The sequence below is a fragment of the Typopeltis vanoorti genome, chromosome 11 (genome assembly GCF_054136105.1).
Source record: "Typopeltis vanoorti isolate ZY-2024b chromosome 11, IOZ_Tvanoo_1.0, whole genome shotgun sequence".
NCBI classification, from domain to species: Eukaryota; Metazoa; Arthropoda; class Arachnida; order Uropygi; family Thelyphonidae; genus Typopeltis; species Typopeltis vanoorti.
In genome coordinates, this window is record NC_143559.1 from 1,118,699 (window position 1) to 1,138,983 (window position 20,285).

A 20,285-nucleotide genomic window follows, 5' to 3' on the forward strand; every position below is an offset into this window, starting at 1 on the left:
GAGACGTAGAGTTGATGCTCTCCCTTGATGAGTCTTTGGACTCCCTGGAGGTGTGATATAATAATATCAGAAGAGCTCATAATAACTGAGATGACATCTCTCCCCCCTCAGCTGGAGAGAGTGACCATGTGGTTTTGGCAGTGAAGATAAATAGACATGCAAGAGTATCAAAGAATAGTCTTAGATATCAACTTGGGGCAGTTCCATGGAGGGAAGAACTGGAAGGCCAGGATATCATTAGTGCTTGGGAAATGTGAAGGAATATTTGTTGGCAGCAATAGTAAGCTGTATTCCATGAGTGAAGAAGCAGACACAATTTGGTGTAAAGTGGATGACAAACAATATCAAACAGGAACTGAAGGTGAAAAAGAGATTATGGAAGAGATATAAGAGAGGGGTGGAGAGCAGATGCATGAATAAAATATAAGACTCAGGCCAGGAGAGTGACTAATATGGTAAGGAAGGCAAAACTGGAATATGAGAAGAGATTGGCCCTAAGATCCAAAGAAAATCCTAGGGAATTTTTTAGCTATGTGGCCAGTAGGTGGAGAAATGGTTGTGGAAGAATGACAGTGGGATAAAAATGGGAATAGAATGACTGATGCAGAGTTGTTCAATGAACACTTTATTGGAGTATTTCATCCTGGAAAAGAAGGTTTTAATACTAGAGGGTAGGGCAGCTTCGAGGTTTAGAGGAGATATTTCACCACGGGGTTTTGAGAAAATGTGCTAAAGACCTGACAGCTCAGTTCACCTAGCTCTTCAATAAAAGTCTGGCAATGGGAAAGGTACCCAAGGAATGGAAGGAAGGTAAGATAGTGGCATTACATAAGGGTGGTAGCAGACTGGAAGTGTCTAATTATAGGCCAGTTTGTGTGTCATCAGTAGTTGTTAAGGTCTTGGAGAAATTAGTGATGGGCTATATACAGTGTTCAGCAGATGAGGGTAATGTTATCTGTAAGAATCAACATGGATTTGTTAAGGGGCACTTAAGTAATATGATTGCCTTTTATAATAAAGTGACAAGAGCAGTTGAAAGTTTATTTTTCACTAGGTTAGACTATAATAAATTTAGTTTAATCCTTTATCCCAGTAAGAGCAAACAAAGTTTGCACCTGAAAATATCTTCAGGACTGAATATAGTGTTGTACTATCTTACCTGGGTAAGTAGTACAACACCAGGGCAACTCGTAGCAAAGGTGGAGCAAGCTACCAGCAAGGAGATGTGTTTTGCATTATGGGAGATACTGGGATAGGAGTGTTGGTAGCTTGCTCTACATTTGCTACGAGTCGCACTACTTACCCAGGTAAGATAGTACAACACTATATTCAGTCCTGAAGATATTTTCAGGTGCAAACTTTGTTTGCTCTCACTGGGATAAAGGATTAAACTAAATTTATGACAAGAGCAGTTGTTGAGGGAAAGGCATACACTGCATTTTTTTTTTTTTTTGATTTTGCAAAGGCATTTGACAGGGTGCCACATGATAAGCTGATATTTAAGTTACAGCACATGGGTTTAGATGTCAGTTGAGTCAACTGGATTCAGGATTGGCTATCTGATAGGTATCAGAGAGTTATGGTGGGGCAATATCAAGGAAGCAGAAGGTTACAAGTGGGGTTCCGTACTGGGACCTATATTGTTTAACCTTTATATTAATGACATTGTCAATGGATTTGACAAGGGGATATTCAGTTGTTTGCAGATGATGTGAAGCTGGGAAGGGTTACTAGTAATAGTACAGATGTGGTAGCCTTGCAAGAGGATTTGAATAAAGACAGATGGGCAAATGAATGGGGGTTTCAGTTTAATGCAGCAAAATGTAAAGTCTTGAAGTCTGGGATACATCGATGGGAGGCTGTATGCTTGATTGGAGGAGCTGTACTAGAAAAAGTAGGGAAGCCAAAAGATCTGGGCTGATGATCAACAGAAAACCGAAATTCAGGGGGCATATTGTAAAGGTCGTGAAGGTAACCCAGAGGTTTGCTGCAATACTGAGAAGGATGCTGACCTGCAGAGATAGAATAGTTATCATTCTGTTGTATAACACTCTGAACAGACCACACTTAGATTATTGTTCTCAAATTTGGTCCCCAGGGTTTAAGGGGATAAATTAACTGTGGAAAGTATGCTGAGGCAGATAACAAATGGTTTCAGGACTGTACAATGTTAATTATGAGGATTGGCTGAGGGAATGTGGACTGCAGAGTTTGGTGGATAGAAGAGGGGAGGTAATATGATCGAGACTTTTAAACTGTTGAGAGGCAGTTACAGGGTGGACACTGGGAGTTTTTTCACTTGGTGGAGCAGTGGGAAGGAGCAATGACAAGGGGGCCATCACTGGAATGTACGAAAAGAAGCTGTGAGCAAGAGGGTCAGGAGTGGTTTCTTTGTGTGGAGGGTGGTGGAACCGTGGAATGCATTGCCTGATAGAGTAGAGTGGTGAGAGCAAGAAAGGTCAATGAGTTCAAGGAGTGGTATGATAGACTGTGTTTCCTAGGAAGGACCTTCCATGATGAGTCTCTTGACTCCATGGAGGCCTGAATAATAATAATAATAATAATTAATTATTTTAAATATCGGTGTCAAAATAAAGAGTTTTAATTTTAATTCAAATGAATGATTTATGAAATAATGTTAAATGAAATTACTTGAATGGTTAACAAGTTAAGTAATGATAATAAAAAATAACTATGTAATAGTTTCGATGAAAATAGTTCCCTCACTCAAATTGAGAAAATTCTTCTTGTAATCCAGCATTTTCATGGCTAATCAAGATTTTCAAGATTCCAGAAGTTATTCTTTCTTTAGGTATATGCTATGTCATGTACTACCCTAGATGTTCAGTGTGAAAACCTATTAAAGAGAATGTAATACTATTCAGTCAAGATATTCGATTACAATTTTATTTTTAAATTATAATTTAAATGAATTAAAGAAAGCAACTGGGCAATCTTCAGATTGAATGATGCACTCTTTAAACTTACTTTACTGCATTTTGTAATTGTACAGTTAACTAGTTTTGAGCCTTACTGTCCGTAAAACACGATATTTATTTTAAAGCAGAATCAAATCTCTCTCTCTTGCTTAAGATGTTTGGAATAACTTATTAGTCTGAAGTTCATATACATCTTGAGGGGGAAGAGTCCACAGTTGACTCTTATTCTATAGTGCCCTGTCATTCTCTCCTATTCCACTGGTATCTAACCTGCAGGCTGGATATTAGTCCATACATTTCTAAGAATTCCTATATATCTTTGGTATCAAATTACTGTCCAGTTTCTCTGACTTCATTTCTTTCTTCAGTAATGGAGAAAAGGAATATCACTCATCTTTTATGTTACATGAAATACCTATGAACTAATAAGCAACAACCAGTATGGATTCTTTCCGCTTGTCAATCAACAACTTACATATGTCAGCTGCCTTTATACAAATGCCATGGAAAAGTTTAGGGAATCTGAATGCTTCTTCTTCATATCTCTAAAGCATTTGATTCAGTAGAGCCTCCATAGCTCAGTCAGTATAGTCGAAGTCCTTTGATAGAAAGATCTAGGTTCGATTCCTGTCCATGACATGAGGAACCTTTATCTGATCTCATCCTACTAAAATGAGTTAGCCGGTCTCTTACAGAGGTAGACAGTTTTCTCGTCTCTCAGAACAGGCAAACTGGCCCATGAACACACACAGATCTACAGTCATAAAAAACACTTAATCCCTCACTAGGAGAACTCAACTAATTCTAAGGGACTGTGGAGGAACTGGGGGAGAGGGGGACCGCATACAAATAAAAAAAAAAATGTGGTTTCCCACAAAGGTGATTTAAGTAAGCTTCCATTATATCATCTTTCTAACTTCTGCAACTGGGCTGTCAGCACTCTCTCTGGACACACATTACTTGTTATGGTGGATGGATCATTATCTAAAACTTTGCAACTACTGGTAAAAGATAATGCACTGTTCTTTCATCTATTCTTTTCCTTCTATATATCAATGACCTTTCTCCAGCTGAATGCAAGCAAAGTACACACTTTTGCTGATGCTCATATTCTGCACTCCTCTTTCTCATTTGAAAAATCTTGCACTACACAAATCACCAAAACTTCTAGAATATCAATCCTATATTATAATCTCCCAAACCATTCTTCAATGGGAATGTGGATAACTTCATTAATTTCCATGTTTATTAAACTCCAAACAGTTATTCCTCAAAAAAAAAACTTCTTTCTTCAATTCTTACTTGTTATGAGACCCACAATTTTGGCCAAGATGAGATTTCTCATCTTCAGATAACCTCCAATCTCATTTGGTAGAAACATTTTAAAACAGACAATAACATGATATAAACAACTGCAATAAACATATTCCTAAGTTTTTCTTTTGAGTTACTCAAGTTATGTCAGTTGAATGTTTATTTAATGTATTGAGCAAAAGAAAAAGTTTAATCTTTATTAGGCTTTCTCTTTGGCTCAAGACATTACTTGATCTGTGAAACATAAAAAATGAAAATCCATCCAACTATTAAATACTGTTCTCACATTTGGAAGGATGCCCTAAGATTTCCCTAGACACATTTTGCTCAGATTGGACCATTACGGGTTGGTGATGAGCAATATATAGCCTCTCTAATTAAAGTTAACTCCACCTCTTTGTGGTATGGCCTGTTTACATGAACAAGGTGCTAGTAATGTGAGTTTTGCTGTCTTATAAGTGTAACTTCCCTAAATGGAAGAAATACCAACTAGACTTTTAAATAATAAATGACTTTCTCCATCTTGATTACTAGAGGTGTGAAGTAGCTAGTGATATGTTTATCATCTAAAGAGGATCATCTTCACATATGCAGCACAGGTGATGGCTCTAATAAGCTGCATCTCCACATGGTAATTAACTAACTAGGGGAGCCAGCACCTTCTCCATTTGAGGGTACAGCAGTAAAATAGCTTTCACAGGCCTGCCACACACCAGACCCAACTTGTTGGTAAGCTTCCTGATCAGCTATAAGTTTTAAAAGAGGTAAATCGTGAGTAGACATATCAGTACACAATAAATAACAGAAAAAACTCGCGTAGAAAGATTATTTATTAGTATAATTTTCGCATGTGTGTCACAGGCATCTTCAGTACATTAAGCTCAAAATTAAACACTAACTGACAATTCCAAAAAGCGCCACTTAAGTAGCTGGTGTAAGATAACTAAAAAGGTCAATAACTTTCCTTAAAAAAAAAAAAAATAATAAAAATAAATAAAAAATAATACAATAAAAAGTTAGGAAAGATTAGCTGATTTGTAAAGTACTATCTCCCATAAAGGGGATAGACGTAAGCCGTCGGATCTGTTTAAGTTAGGAGAATGAAGTAGAGTTTCACATGTTTCTTTATAAAGGCGTTCCATGAGAAACTGACTTTTGTGAAGAACTCTTGTCTTTCTCCAATGAACTCTGTATCTAGTGAAGATGGCATGTTCAGAAAGTCCAGACTTTTCAGGTTTAAAGTATTCAATATAAGATTGGTGTTCTTCTAGCCGAATAGAGGCAGATCTTCCCGTTTGTCCGAAATAAGATAATTCACAAGAGCACGGAATCTGGTAGACACCTGGATGATTAAGATGTGGAAGCTTGTCCTTAGGAGAAGTGAGAAAGGTGGAGATTTTTCTAAACGGTCGAAAGGCAACAAAAATATTCAGTGGTTTTAAAACTTTTGCTATACGTTCACTGATGCCTTGTACATAAGGGATAGTAATGCACGTTATTTCCTCTGTGTTTGAAGAGGAAGACATATTAAAACTACTCAAGGTTCTTTTAATGAAGCAATTCTTATAACCATTAGATAGAAAGGAAGAAGTTATGTATTGTAATTCTTTCTGTAAAAGATCGTCTGTAGAACAAAAGGAGTGGGCCCGATGAACCAGTGTTTTAATAGTTCCAGCCTTTTGACTGGGATGGTGATGTGATTCTGCATGGACATAATGGCCTGTATGAGTCTTCTTTCTATAAACTGAGAAATGTAGGTTACCATCTGGTTGGCAAAGAATTAGAAGATCTAAAAAGGCTAACTGCTTATTTGATTCTACTTCTAGGGTAAACTTGATCCTAGGATGAAATGCGTTTAACTTAGTGAGAAATTGTTGAAGTTCATCAGAAGAGCCATTCCATACAGCAAAAATGTCATCGACATATCTGAACCAATGCGTAGGTCTGGAAGAAATATTGTTAAAGATACATTGTTCAAAATCTAATCTTTTCTAACTTTTTATTGTATTAATTTTTTTTTATTTTATTTTATTTTATTTATTTATTTTTTTATTTTAGGAAAGTTATTGACCTTTTTAGTTATCTTACACCAGCTACTTAGGTGGCGCTTTTTGGAATTGTCAGTTAGTGTTTAATTTTGAGCTTAATGAACTGAAGATGCCTGTGACACACAGGCGAAAATTATACTAATAAATAATCTTTCTACGCGAGTTTTTTCCGTTATTTATTGTGTTCCTGATCAGCTGGTAAATAATTATGCTCTGCTGATTCTGACAAGTACAGCAGTTTGCAGGTGTCACTGTTGAAGTTATGCTTGAATTGGAGTCTGGACAATTCCTATGTGGATTCATGTCCATAAGTCCACCTTTGCTACATGTAATATTCCCAATATGCATGCATGGAATATTCCTAATATTTTACTATGTAAATTAACATATAAAATTTAGGCATGGATTTAGAAATGAATATCACTGACATGCACTACAACTTACAGGCAGGCATCCAAATTCAACCTGTTTTTCATCATTATGTTGGAAAAGTTTAATGGAGTATTGACAGCACTAAGAAAGGATTAAAAACTAATTTTAATGCTACTAATATTTTATCTGTCACTGAAACATCTTCAGTGAGTACACCTAACACTTGCAACACACACACAGTGTGTGTGTGTGTTGACTATCTAGGTTGTGCGCCCTCTATAGGCATTTGAAGGCAGCCTAGGACAGTGGTGGCGAACCTTTTTTATGTGCGCGTGCCAAAAGTTTACAAATCAAGTTGCTGATGTGCCGGGCAGTTTTTAATAGAAAATTAATTTATAATATATATAATATTTTATAAATACACAGGTCTGCAAAATTCGAGTCATGAAAAGTTGTCTGGAAACTATTAACTGTTTCTGATTTATTCTTGACCACTGATTTCAAATATCTCTTCCATTTTTCTCTATCACGTGAGGATTTTTCACAAACTAGATCTCAATATTACAGTAAAATAACTTTAAAATGCATTATATTAAGTAAAATAACAGTACTGAAAAATTTCCGTAAACATTTTTGGAATGAAAGTATTAGGGAAAAAATTTTAATTAAAGTAATTAAAGATTCATCTTTAGTACATACTTTATATTTTGTTGTGGGGTCTTTTTCTTTCTTTTCTTTTTCCTTCACAGCTTCTTTTTGTACTTTTTTTTCTGTGAAATTCTTTGCCCAGGTCGTCTCTGTGCAACATCCAGCAATAGTCCGCCATCATGTTAACATTCCACCTGCCCTGATATCTTCTTTCCATCTCCTTGATGTCTTGGTGGAATCACTCTCATCGCTCTCAGTTCCCAGATTCTCAGGAAAGTAATCTAAATGAGAGTTCAGAAAGTGCACTTTTAAGCTCATGGAGCATCCCAAATCCTTGAATTTCTGTAGCACGTCTTCCACAATCATTTTATAGTTGGGGTCTTTGTGATTTCAAAGCTTTTCACCACCTCTTTCAAAGCTTACCACACTTCTTTTTAAACAGTTGCCATTTTTTCTTCAAACAGTTTATCCTTCATAATTTCCTGATGTCCGGACCGATAAAAATACCTTCTTTCAATTTTGCTGTAGATAATCCTGGAAATTTTGCACGGATGTATTTAAAACACTCTCCTTCTTTCGTCAAAGCCTTGACAAATTGCTTCATAAATCCCAGCTTTATGTGAAGCAGGAGTAAAAGGAATTTTTCCCAAGCAACCAAAGTTTCACGTAACACATTTTTACTTCCAGGTTCTAATGCGACTCTTTCTGGCCATTCCATCTTGATCCAATGTTGCTCTCAATCTCGGTTGTCCCACTTGCACAAAAAGCATGAGTATTTGTCCCAAAATCATAGATGATTTTAAGATCACTGCAAACTGTCCATCTATGATCATTGTACATGAGTTTGCTGAGAATGAAGGCTAAATTTTCGGATTGTTCTTTCAAACACGGAATGTGCCATTCAAATGCTAGGTGAATTTTTGCAACCTCTTGAAGCCATTACAAACACCACTTAAAACACAGTTAAACTTATTTTAAAGAATGACATCAACATTGGTACTGAAGCATACTTATTGTAATTATGGAGAAGCACAGCTTTGAGGCTTCTTTTTGAGCAATCGATAAACAACCTCCAATCGATGACTTCATATTTTACGTTGAATTTGCTGATCAGTCCGAGAATATCGCTAGAGTAAACTAAATCACCTTCCCCTGAAAAGTAAGGAAGAAAATCTCTTTCTCTATATCTAAACCATGAGATAGAAGTGACAGGGGCTAACAAATTCTTTTCGTTTAGTCTCGAGCCCAGCAATTCTGCAGATTCTTTAGGAAGACACAAATCTCTGACCAATTCGTTTAAATCAGTGTGTGAAAAAAGTTCAGGTGGGCCACTTTGTATTCGTCATCATTGAAATCTTCAACTTCTTCATTTGAATCACTGCTGAGTGGTTCTTCTAAAATTAGTGGAGGAGTTGGCACGGGTATTTCAGGACCATGTTTCACTGGGCATATTGTAGATGGTAAATTAGGATAGGAAATGTCTTTTTCTATTTTTCACATTAAAATCTCGAACATTCAAAGAACATAAGTAACAGTCATCGGTATGGTTGCGGGGTCACTGCCATACCATGGGAATGCCAAAATGTAAAGTTTTTTGTTCTCCCTTCGACCACCTAAGTTCAACACAAATGGAACATACTATATGCAGCACCCATGGCTTATCTAAGTCACCAAGTTTCACCACAAAATACACAGAGTACACCGCTTTCACAAAATCTGTAATGTTTCTTCATTGCTTTTTTTACCACTAACTCTCCACATATGTAGCAGAAAATGTTAGACGAATTTTTGCAACCTCTTGAAGCCATTACAAACACCACTTAAAACACAGTTAAACGAATTTTAAAGAATGACACCAACACTATTACACGACACTACGTAAAAACATTAAAAAAACCACAAACACATTAAATTAAATCTTCACATTAACTTCGAAAATATGACACCTTTCAGAAATATGATAACCTTAGTAGTCAACGACTAAAGTTCAACTAAAGAATCACGCAAGAAAATCTCTGTGACAACAGGAAAGTCATCCGTTATCTCGGCAAATCAGATTCAAAGTAGCCACCTGCACTTTTATCTGCATTCCTTCCTCCCTCTCCTATCTTAAGAATGAGAAGTTTCATGGAGATTTCTTTATTTACCATAAAAAGGCACTTCAAAAAAGCACTTATACAACAAATTAGTTGTAAATAAAGGAGAATGAAAATAAATACCAATGCACTGAATTTAAATCCAAATACTACTAATAAAAACGATAAAATTAGAAATTGGGTAAAATTGGTGAGTGATGAAATTTTTTTACCATTTTTTCTAAACTCAGCACCTAAAAATCTATAAGAATGAATTATTTAAATTAAGGGGATATTAAATCCCACATTGTTTTAAAACCGAATAAGAAACTCAAAGATCGGAATCAAAGAGTTTCATGCCGAATATAGTAACTATAAACGTATCGGCGACTACTAGCGTACGCTAAAGCACGTAGTACAAACTACAGCAACTCGTTGCAAAGGTGGAGAAAGTTCTGATCGCTATTCTTAGTATTTTCCATAATGTAAAACTCATTCTCCTAGGAGATGTATGATGTTATACATTATGGTGGATGGTCACTACTGAGACCGGTTTCGATCTTTATTGAGATCTCATCAGTGAGTAGCTAGACCAAGTATAATACTAAGGGTATAGTGAAAAGAACTTATATACTCTGCTATACGAGTTGTCATTTTGGTGCACCCATAAATTATTTAAAGTAAAGAGCCAATAGGCTTCACTTCGGTGATGTAAAACATTATTTAAATTAAGGGGATATTAAATTCCACATTGTTTTAAAACCAAATAAGAAACTCAAAGATCGGAAACATTTATAGTTACTATATTCGGCATGAAACTCTTTGATTCCGATCTTTGAGTTTCTTATTCGGTTTTAAAACATTTATAGTTACTATATTCGGCATGAAACTCTTTGATTCCGATCTTTGAGTTTCTTATTCGGTTTTAAAACAATGTGGGATTTAATATTCCCTTAATTTAAATAATGTTTTACATCACCGAAATGAAGCCTATTGGCTCTTTACTTTAAATAATATAAGAATCAATTATTACTTTTCAGACAACTTTTCCATCTCAGGCCTGTTTTTTTTATTTATTTTTTTTAAATAATATTTATTTACATATAAATTTATAATGGTTTGAAAAAACAAATGGTAGTGAGAACAATATTTATGCATTGCAACTCACAGTACAAGTCCGTTGACATGGGGAGCAGCAGGATTTCAGCTTGTCGGCAAAATGCTTACCGTATTTACATGAATATAACTTGTTCTCGCATATAACACGCATCCCTGATTTTACTTTACATAAAAAGACATTAAAAAGTTTTGCATGTACCTCGCACACGAAAAATGTTTAGATATGTTCACATTTGTGTCTGCCCGTATCACACAAGTAGTTATAAGTATCGAATTTAGTTTTATTGTATCCCTGAATAAGGTACTGTACAGAGGCTTTTGCAGTCTGTGTAATATATTTCTCAACAAATAGTGCAATTAGAGACAGTTGGAAGAAAAACGGCACTAACTAATGAATCACATGCCCACTCTCACAGAAACTATGCTGTATAGACTCAAGTAAAACCATATATTGCACACCGAAACACAGTATCTAACTAAAAACTATTGTCCAATTTTTCAATTATATGAAATAAGTAATTGTTTGATTGCATTTGAAATTCTTGATGTCATTATGACAGATCACAAAGGCTAACTTCAAATAAAATTCTACCACGAATTGAAACATGCCATATAATGCTTGTGTGAGTTCCCCTGCCAGCTCAAACGCAAAAAAAAAAAAAATCAATCAAGAGTTGAAACTTTGTGTGAGTTGAGCCCGCGGGTAACGAGAAGTTCAGTCAGAACGATAAACACCACCCCGTCGTGAATGTGTTAAAACGAAGAAATATATATATAGTGAATGTTGTTATGACAGTTGCAGATATTATGGGATTCGGTTGAAGAGAATTAGCATTTCAATTCAAAAATTGTCGGCTTGCTTTTATCTTTAAGTAGACCGATCTTTTGTTAATACCGCACCAATCATATGCATGTCTTCATAGCTGCTCTCTCGTGTAAAACAAAATTTTACTTGTACTTATTGTAACAATTAAAAAAAAAAGTTTGAATAATTTATAAGCATATAAAAGGATATCACCTGTTTATATCCTAGGCCATAGTGCCATAGGTTCGCCATCTATGGCCTAGGATATAAATTGGGACCTCTGAAAATTAATGTTTCACAAACTTTTCACAAGGTTTTTTGCACTCTTATTTGTTTAAATTCAGCTGACTTCTGAGTGCTGCTGCAGGTTCCAAAAATAGTCTATTTTGTAAATTTACTATGATGGAGAATGGTGGTTTTCTTCGAGAAGATCCTGTAAATAGTATCCAATGCATGGTCCATAAGACCAGATTGACCATTGTTGTGATTACAGATGTAAGTTTTGTCTTCATCAAAATGGACGGTGTACTTTATAGACTGTACTGTACTTTATATACTACAGGCACTGAAAGAGGAGGGAACTGATCTTTGGTTGAAATGGATAAGGATAGAAAGTTTCCAGCAGACCTTAAAAGTTGTGTAGAGGGTGTACTTTTTTTAAAGACCTGGCTATTTTTTCCAACGTACATTGGACATAGAGGATAGTAATGACATTTCTGAAATCCTTCTGAAGGGGTGGCCAAGAATTGTAGGGAGGATTGATTATTTTTTTAAATTCTGATGCACTGTAGCCATTAGATAGAAAGGTGTATATATGGTTGAATTCTGTTGAAAGAGCGGTTCCACTATAAAGCCTAGATTGTAGGCTTTATTGGCCAGAGTTTTAGTGATGACATATTGATGGGATTAATGGTGGTGGGAAAGTTTGTGAATATATCCTGCCTGTGTAAGTGGGTTTTCTGTATACAGTGATGGAGAGGTTACCATCCAGAAGGTGTCACTAAGGTGTCTAGAAAGGATAAACTATTGTTATTTTCCTTTTCCATCGCAAACTAGATTCTTGGAAGTAGACTACTGAGGTGACAGACGAAGGAGTCTAATGCGTCTGAACTATGAGGCCAAACAAAGATCACATCATCTATATATCTTAGCCAGAAAAAAAGGTTTGAGGGAGACTAAGTCTATGGCTTGTATTTCAAAATCTTCCATGTAAAAATTGAAAAGTGAGGTGAGAAGAGGGAACCCATAGCAGTTCTCTCTATTTGTAAATTTTGTTCCTCCAAGAAAAATAACCAGAATTGATGGCAAAGCTAAAGAGAGCTAAGATATCAGAAGGAAAAACATTTTTTTAAAGAGTGTTAAGGTATCGTTCAAGGGAATATTGGTAAACATTGAGGTGATATCAAAGCTTACAATATATCTGCATTATTTAAAGCTTGATTTTCAATCAAAGTTTTAAAATGGGTAGAGTGTTTTTTTTTTTTGTAGGATGTGATATGACTAGTGAGAGGGTTAAGAGAGTTTGCTAGCTCTTTTGAAGATTTGAAGCATGGAAAATTAGTGGTATTTACTACTATAGATCTTAGGGCAGAATACAGTTTATCTAAACTGTGGATTTAAGGTGAACTGTATATACTTGGGGGGGGGGGGGAAGAAAACCAAATGGCTGGAGGTTGTTTTTTTTTTTTTTTTTGTGATGTCAGGCATCCAGGAAAATACTTATTGAAGTAAACTTTTATTTAATTTTTTAACTTGTATTTTGGTGGGATCATAGTCTAGTGGGATGTAGGCAAAGCAATCTCAGAGAATAATATCAGATCAGATAAAATCAAATAAGATAAGATCAGATTAAATATGTTTATTTAATGTCTTGAGCAAAGGAGAAAGTTTAATTTTTATTAGGCTTTCTCTTTTGCTGGAGACAGTAACACTGCAACAAAAACAATTCTCCCTCATAAACCAATCCCATCAAAAAGGTTACATCACAAACAGACACAACACACAAACCTCTTCACTAAAACTCACTTTCACATTCACTTATTATTACGTGACACCTCCAGGGAGTCTTTGGACTCCCTGGAGGTGTCATGATACGCTAACCACACGGCCAACCAGGCAAGCAACTTTACTAACATCTGTGGCAATAACACAAACATAAACGGCATTCAACACCACTTGCAGTCTTCCAGACAAGACATTCTATTTCTAACAGAAACCTAGATTGCAAGAACATCTACTGTCCACATCCAGTGCCCAAATTACACACTTCATGAATGTTTTCACCACAAGGGTGGAACCTGTTCCTTTGTGAAATTCAACATAGCCTGCCAGAGAATGGATAATCTAGATTTGACATTCTCTAGCTCGTTTCCTCTACCCATTTAGTAGCATTTATCTGATGCATTTACCAGTCTCCAAACACATAACCATTCTCACCTCTTCACATTCCTATCCATGAAACTCAACCATCTACAATCCACTATCCAAATAGTGAGACCATCTTCTAGGGTGACTTTAATGTCCATAATTCCGAACTGCTACACTATTCCACTGAACAAGTTGGACAAGAAGCAGAAGTCTTTACCATAAGTAACGACCTAACACAAATCGTACATCTACCTATTAAATTCCTGATAACCCACTTCAATCTCCAAATACTCTTGATCTCTTTTTGACCAGTTCTCCTTAAATATGTTTATTTAAGGAGAAATGGTTACCCACTCAGCAACTCTGACTACAATCTTATTCAAGTCTCCTCTCTCAAAGAACACCTCTCCTCCAACTACTCCCAACCTCATATCCTCTAGCTACAAAGAGCCAACTGGAATGAAACTCTGAAATTTCTACTTCTCCGTTTCTTGATCTGACTATTGTTTCCATTCATCTGACCCTAACACCTGCTGTGAACAAGGTACAGAAATTATTCTCACTAGCATGAAGACCTTCATCCCCAATTCAAGGCATAATCTTCATCTTCGATTACTATACATAAAGTAATTGAATTTATTAATTACATTACAATTACATATTACAACAGATAGCAATGGAATCATTGCTATCTGTTGACTCTTTCTTTTTGTGCTACTTTAACAAGCGACCTATCCAATGACACCTGCTTTTGCCTCCTTTTGAGGATTTCATGGAAATATGACATTGCACTGTCGTTAAACAGATTCATAACTCGCACTGAAACAGCCTTACTCGGGTGGTGCTTTTCTGCAAAATTTTGCACTGTTTCCCACATTTTACACACCTCCCTAATTTCATTTGAAGAGAGGGATGTCTCCGTCTTTTTCTCCTCTAACACCAAGAGGTTATGGAGGAGATCTCGTCTGAGATCTCCTCCATAACCTCTTGCTGTTGCTCGCGATGTAGATCCATCAGTTCGTTCGGTGGTAAACTCCTGGCCATGTTCCTCCACCAGCTCTCGAATGTCGTCCTCATTCACCTCCAGTCCCATGGTCTTCCCCAAGGACACAATTTCATCGACAACTGGTAGCTCCTGTGCATGAGCAAACCCCTCGACGTAATCAGACCACAGTTTTCTCCCAGCAGAATTAAGGGTTCTCTTGGTGACCCCATCCCAGGCTTTATCGATGATTTGACGCAGTTTATGATGTGGAAATGATTTTTCCAAAACTCTCGGGGGTAAGGTTAGTTCCTTCAGTCACCTAGAAGCATCGCTGAAATAGTGCTTTGGTGTAAAGTTTTTTAAAGTTCGAAATGACCTGCTGATCCATGGGCTGGAGTAATAGAGTAGTATTGGGAGGAGGAACTTGACCTTAATGAACTAAAATTCTTCCAGTAAGTCATCCTCAAGGTCTGGAGGATGAGCAGGAGCATTATCCATAACCAGCAAGACTTTGAGTGGCAATTTTTTTTTGTTAATCCACTCAACGAACAAGATACGAGTAACCTGAGCCTTGGTGTTGGACCTCCACATAACGTTTAACTGGCTCTTCTGCACCTTACATTTCTTGAAAGCTCATGGATTCTCAGAATGATACATGAGCAAGGGCTTGACTTTGAAATCACCACTTGCATTAGTACACAGTAAGAGGGTGAGACGGTCTTTCATGGGCTTGTGACCGAGCACTGCATTCTCATCTGCTGTAATATAGGTCCTCTTTGGCATCTTTTTCCAAAAAAGCCCTGTCTCATCACAATTAAAAATTTGCTGCGGCAGGTAACACTCGGAAATCATGAGCTTCTGAAACTCAGCAACGAACGCCTCAGTTGCCTTTGCTTCCGAACTCAGCCTCTCCATGCCTCACAACACTATGGATGCCACTTCTCCCCTTAAAGTTTTATCAAACCATCCCCTGCTCGCCTCGAAGCCTTCTTCGTTTTCTGTAGACGTACCTGGCAGTTTACTTACGAGGTCGGCAAACAAGGCCTTTGCCTTCTCACAGATCAAGTTCTCGGTCACAGTATCACCTGCTAGTTGCTTCTCGTTTATCCACACCAAAAGCAACTTTTCTACATCTTCCAGAATACGTGGCCATTGCTTTGATACTCTCTCGTGACTCCTTTTGCTGCATCTAGCCCCCTTAGTTCTTCTTTCTTCTTCAATACTGTGCAAATCGTTGACGAAGACTTCTTATAAAATCTTGCGATGGCAGCCACCTGCATACCTTGTTCGTGCTTCCCGATGATTTCCTTCTTAACTTCCACTGTAATCATCTCCTTCTTCTTACCGCCTTCCTTTTCAACCCTTTTCTTCATTGGGGCCATTTAATTGTCATAGTACAGTTAATAAAGAACAGTCAAAAAATAAAAAAAATGCTTTACGCACACACACGTGGTCACAACGTTAGCATGAATGTTGACTATACGAGTGAGGTATGCCGACTGAGACCGAGCATGCAAAATGATTACCCACAATCCCGAGCGGCTTGTGATCACGTGATGCTCAGCAGACAAAGCGTATAGGTAATACTCGGATTGCAAGACCTCGCTCATTTATCAAGTTAAAATTTATTAAAAATTTTTGCTCGTCTTGCAAAACACTCACAGACCAAGTTACTAGCAATCCAAGATACCACTCTACAGTGGTGTACTTGGATTTTGCAAAAACTTTTGATGGACTGCCACATGAAAAACTGTGGCAGTCTATAAATTGAAACAGATTGGACTGGATAACAGCCTTCTGAGTTGGATCAGTGTCTAGCTGTCAGATAGGTATCAGAAAGTTGTATATGGGGGTACAGTATCCCAAAAGAGTAAGGTCACTGGTGGTGTAATGCAGGAGTCAGTTTTGGGACCACTGTTGTTCAATTTGTATATTAATGAAATTGGGATGGGTTTAACTAGTAACATGCAGCTGTTTGCAGATGATGCAAAACTGGGGAGAGCAATGCAAAGTCAAGTGAATGTTATGGCCATAAAAGAGGACTTGAATAGATCGCATGAATGGGCAGGTAAGTGGAACACCAGTTCAATGTTGTAAAGTGTAAGATTTTGAAATTTGGTAAGCACTGATGGGATGCAAGGTATACACTTGGTGGTGAAACTTTAAAAGAGGTAGAGGAAATTAAAGATCTGGGAGTGGTGGTGGACAAGGTTCTGAAATTCAGGAGCCACACTGCACAAGTTGTGAAGACATCACATCAGATAATGGACATGATGCAGTGACCCTGCCATGCAGAAATAAATAGGTTATGATGCCATTCGTATAAGGCAAATTGGATTATTGGAAGATCAGGCTTCATATGGATTATTGTGCACAGATTTGGTTGCTGGGTTTTCAGGTGATGCAGATATTATTATTATTATTTATTATTATTAAACAAGACCTCATGGAGTCAAAGACTCATCTAGGAGGTCCTTTTATCTCACACACATCTCATCATACCGGGTCCTAAACACATTCAAACTCCCTGCAGACACCACACTCTCAGGCAAGGCATTCCAATCATTCACAACTCTGCACGAAAAAAACCTGCCTCTCACTCCCCTACTCACACCCTCTTTATACAGTTTCCAGGTATGACCTCTGGTTCTCCCCTGATCTCCCACTATTCTCTGTAGAACTTCTCCACCATTGATCCTATAACAACCCCTTACCAACTTGTAGGTCTCTATCATATCTCCCCTCTTCCTTCTCTCCACTAGACTTTGCAAATTACATCTTTTCAATCTTTCCTCATACTCGACATTCCAGAGGTCAGAGACTACCTTAGTCAGTCGCCTTTGGACCCTTTCCAACATCTCTTCATCCTTCTGAAAACCAGGTGACCAAATCTGGGCACAATAGTCCATGTGTGGCCTAATCAAAGCCTTATACAATGGAACAAGAATCTCCCTACTTCTACACGTCAGTGTCCTCCTCATCATTCCCAGAAGTCTTTGTGTTGTCTTCACAATTTTGGCGATGTGTCCCCTAAATTTTAGATCCTTATCCACTATCACTCCCAGATCTCTTATTTCCTCTACTTCCAACAATATATTCTCACCAAGCATAAATTCTGCATTCCATCTTTGTTTTCCAAATTTTAAAACCTTACATTTTGCAACATTGAACTCACATCCCCATTTGCTTGCCCAATCACTCAATTTATTCAAGTCTTCTTGCAAGGCCACAACATCTTCACTACTCTTTATGGTTCGTCCCAACTTTGCATCATCTGCAAACAACTGAATATCTCCATCCAAATCTTCACCAATATCATTAATATACAAGTTAAATAGTAATGGCCCTAAAACAGATCCCTGAGGCACTCCACTAGTGACTTTCCTTTTCCTGGATAGTGCACCCCCATACACAACTTGTTGATACCTATCAGATAGCCAGTCTCCAATCCAATGCACTAATCTAATATCCAACTCCATCTGCTCTAGTTTGACTGTCAACTTATCATGAGGTACTCTATCAAAAGCTTTTGCAAAATCCAAGTATATTACTGTGTATCCTTCTCCTCTGTCCAAGGAAGCAGTCACTTTATTGTAATAAGTAAGTAGATTACTAAAACACGACCTCCCTTTAGCAAATCCATGCTGTCCATCAAAGATTATACCATTGTTGTCAACCCAACTCTGGATCCTAGTTCTCACAAGCTTCTCCAACAACTTAACCACAACACCTGACACACAGATAGGCCTATAGTTTGATGCTTGAGTTCGATCACCTCCTTTATGAAGTGGCACAATCTTGCCCTCCTTCCACTCTTTAGGGACTTGACCAAGTGCAAGACTCGTATTAAAAAAATATGTCAAGGCAGGTGTCAACTCTCTGGCACATTCCTTCAGAATACGCGGTGATATATTATCAAGTCCCACAGCCTTATTTACATCTAGTTTACTCAACTCCCCAAACACCTCTTGCTCACTTACAGTCAGTCTCTCCTCCCCATCATCAACTGCTCTTAATCTCTCCATGAAGTCACATTCACAAGATTGAAAGATCTTTATGAACTGCTCATTAAGTATCTCCACCACACATTCTGCAACAGCTGTCTTTATACCATTTCCTCCAATCAATGTCATCCTTTCATAATCATTCTTTCTTTTGCTGGCTACATATCGAAAGAACTCCCTAGGATTCTTTTTAGCTTCATTAGCTAACTGCTGTTCATACCTCTCTTTAGCTACTCTCACCAACCAAGTCACTCTCCTTGCCTGGTCTTTGTAGAACTCATGAAATTGGTTACTTCCACTTCTCTTATGCTGCCTCCACAATGCCCTTTTTCTCTGTATTGCATGCTTAATCTCTTTATTCATCCATCTCACACCTAACTTATTTAACCTTCTCACCCGTGGTATACATTTAGACATTGCATCCACTAAATATTTTTTGAAAATCCCCCAAGCTGCATTGATCTCTTTTCCAGCTAACTCCTCATTCCATGCTACACCTGCAAGCTGTCTCCTGAGCTCTTCATAATCATCCCCCTTGTAGTTCCACATGTACCCTTTTTTCACAGGGGTCCTTGCACTGCTGGCAACCACCCAAGTAATCACCTCATGGTCACTTTCACCAATTGGTGGATGATTTGATACCTCATTAATAATTACATCCTCCGATGAGATGACCAAATCCAAGACCCTTAATCCTCTTGTGCCCTCTGTTACATACTGTCTGAGGTAGTTATCCCTCAAAAACTCTAGAAACTCATTTTCTTTACTTCCAGTTGCTATCTCTTCATTCCAGTCTATATTGCCATAATTAAAATCACCCATAATGATCACCTCTTATTTGCTTGGCTTATTTGACTATACATTTCACTATCAGCACCATCCACATTACCAGGTCTATAACAACATCCCACCAAGTATTTGATTCTATTCACCTCTATCTCACACCATACTGCCTCAAAACCACTGGCCCCATTTCCCTCTTGCATCTCTACCTTGTATGGACATAACTCTTTCTCTATCATCAATAGCACTCCCCCTCCCTTTTTACCCCTTCTATCCTCACGAAACACATCATATCTTTCCATCTCTATTCCTGTCAGGATGTCATCCTCATCTAACCATGTCTCACTTATTCCGACAATCTCTGGGTGCACAGACGCAATTAGTGCAACCATTTCATCCGCCTTGTTTCTTATACTTCTAGCATTGGTATACAAACACAACAACTCATTTCTGGATCTACAGCTAGTTCCACTGATACCACTCACTCGATGTGATCTCTCCATGCTGGACTGGGGCCATTTCCCTTTCTGCTTCTTCATTTTAGAACCCTTTGCAATTCCATCTGTTTCCTTTTGATCCCTGATCATCCCATTACTTTCCTGCCTACACATTCTCTCACCTCCTCTTGGGGCATCCACCTTTCTCACGCTGTGTATCCCTGTCCACCCTGAGCCTCGCCGTTTCCCTGCTCATCTTGCACACCCATTCTCTCATTTTCTATACTCATACCACTCACTTTCACATTCATTTCCACTCCTTCAATCTCTCCTGCTCTTCCACATCACTCCCCTCTCGATCTGATTCATTCTCTCTATTCACTTCTCTA

At 37.7% G+C, this 20,285-nt stretch overlaps 1 protein-coding gene across 6 annotated transcripts in view; it reads right to left on the reverse strand.

Annotated features, from left to right (window-relative positions):
• Window positions 1-20,285, reverse strand: part of LOC150101263 (cyclic AMP-dependent transcription factor ATF-2-like) — a 379,459-nt gene that overhangs the window by 314,264 nt on the left and 44,910 nt on the right. For 5 of the 6 annotated variants that reach the window (XM_090400483.1, XM_090400482.1, XM_090400481.1 and 2 more), the window contains exon 2: window positions 2,728-2,857. The exons of the other annotated variant lie outside the window; for it this stretch is intronic. The gene's annotated coding sequence lies outside the window, so the exon portion shown is untranslated. The remainder of the gene's footprint in view (window positions 1-2,727; window positions 2,858-20,285) is intronic. 6 annotated transcript variants of the gene reach the window in all.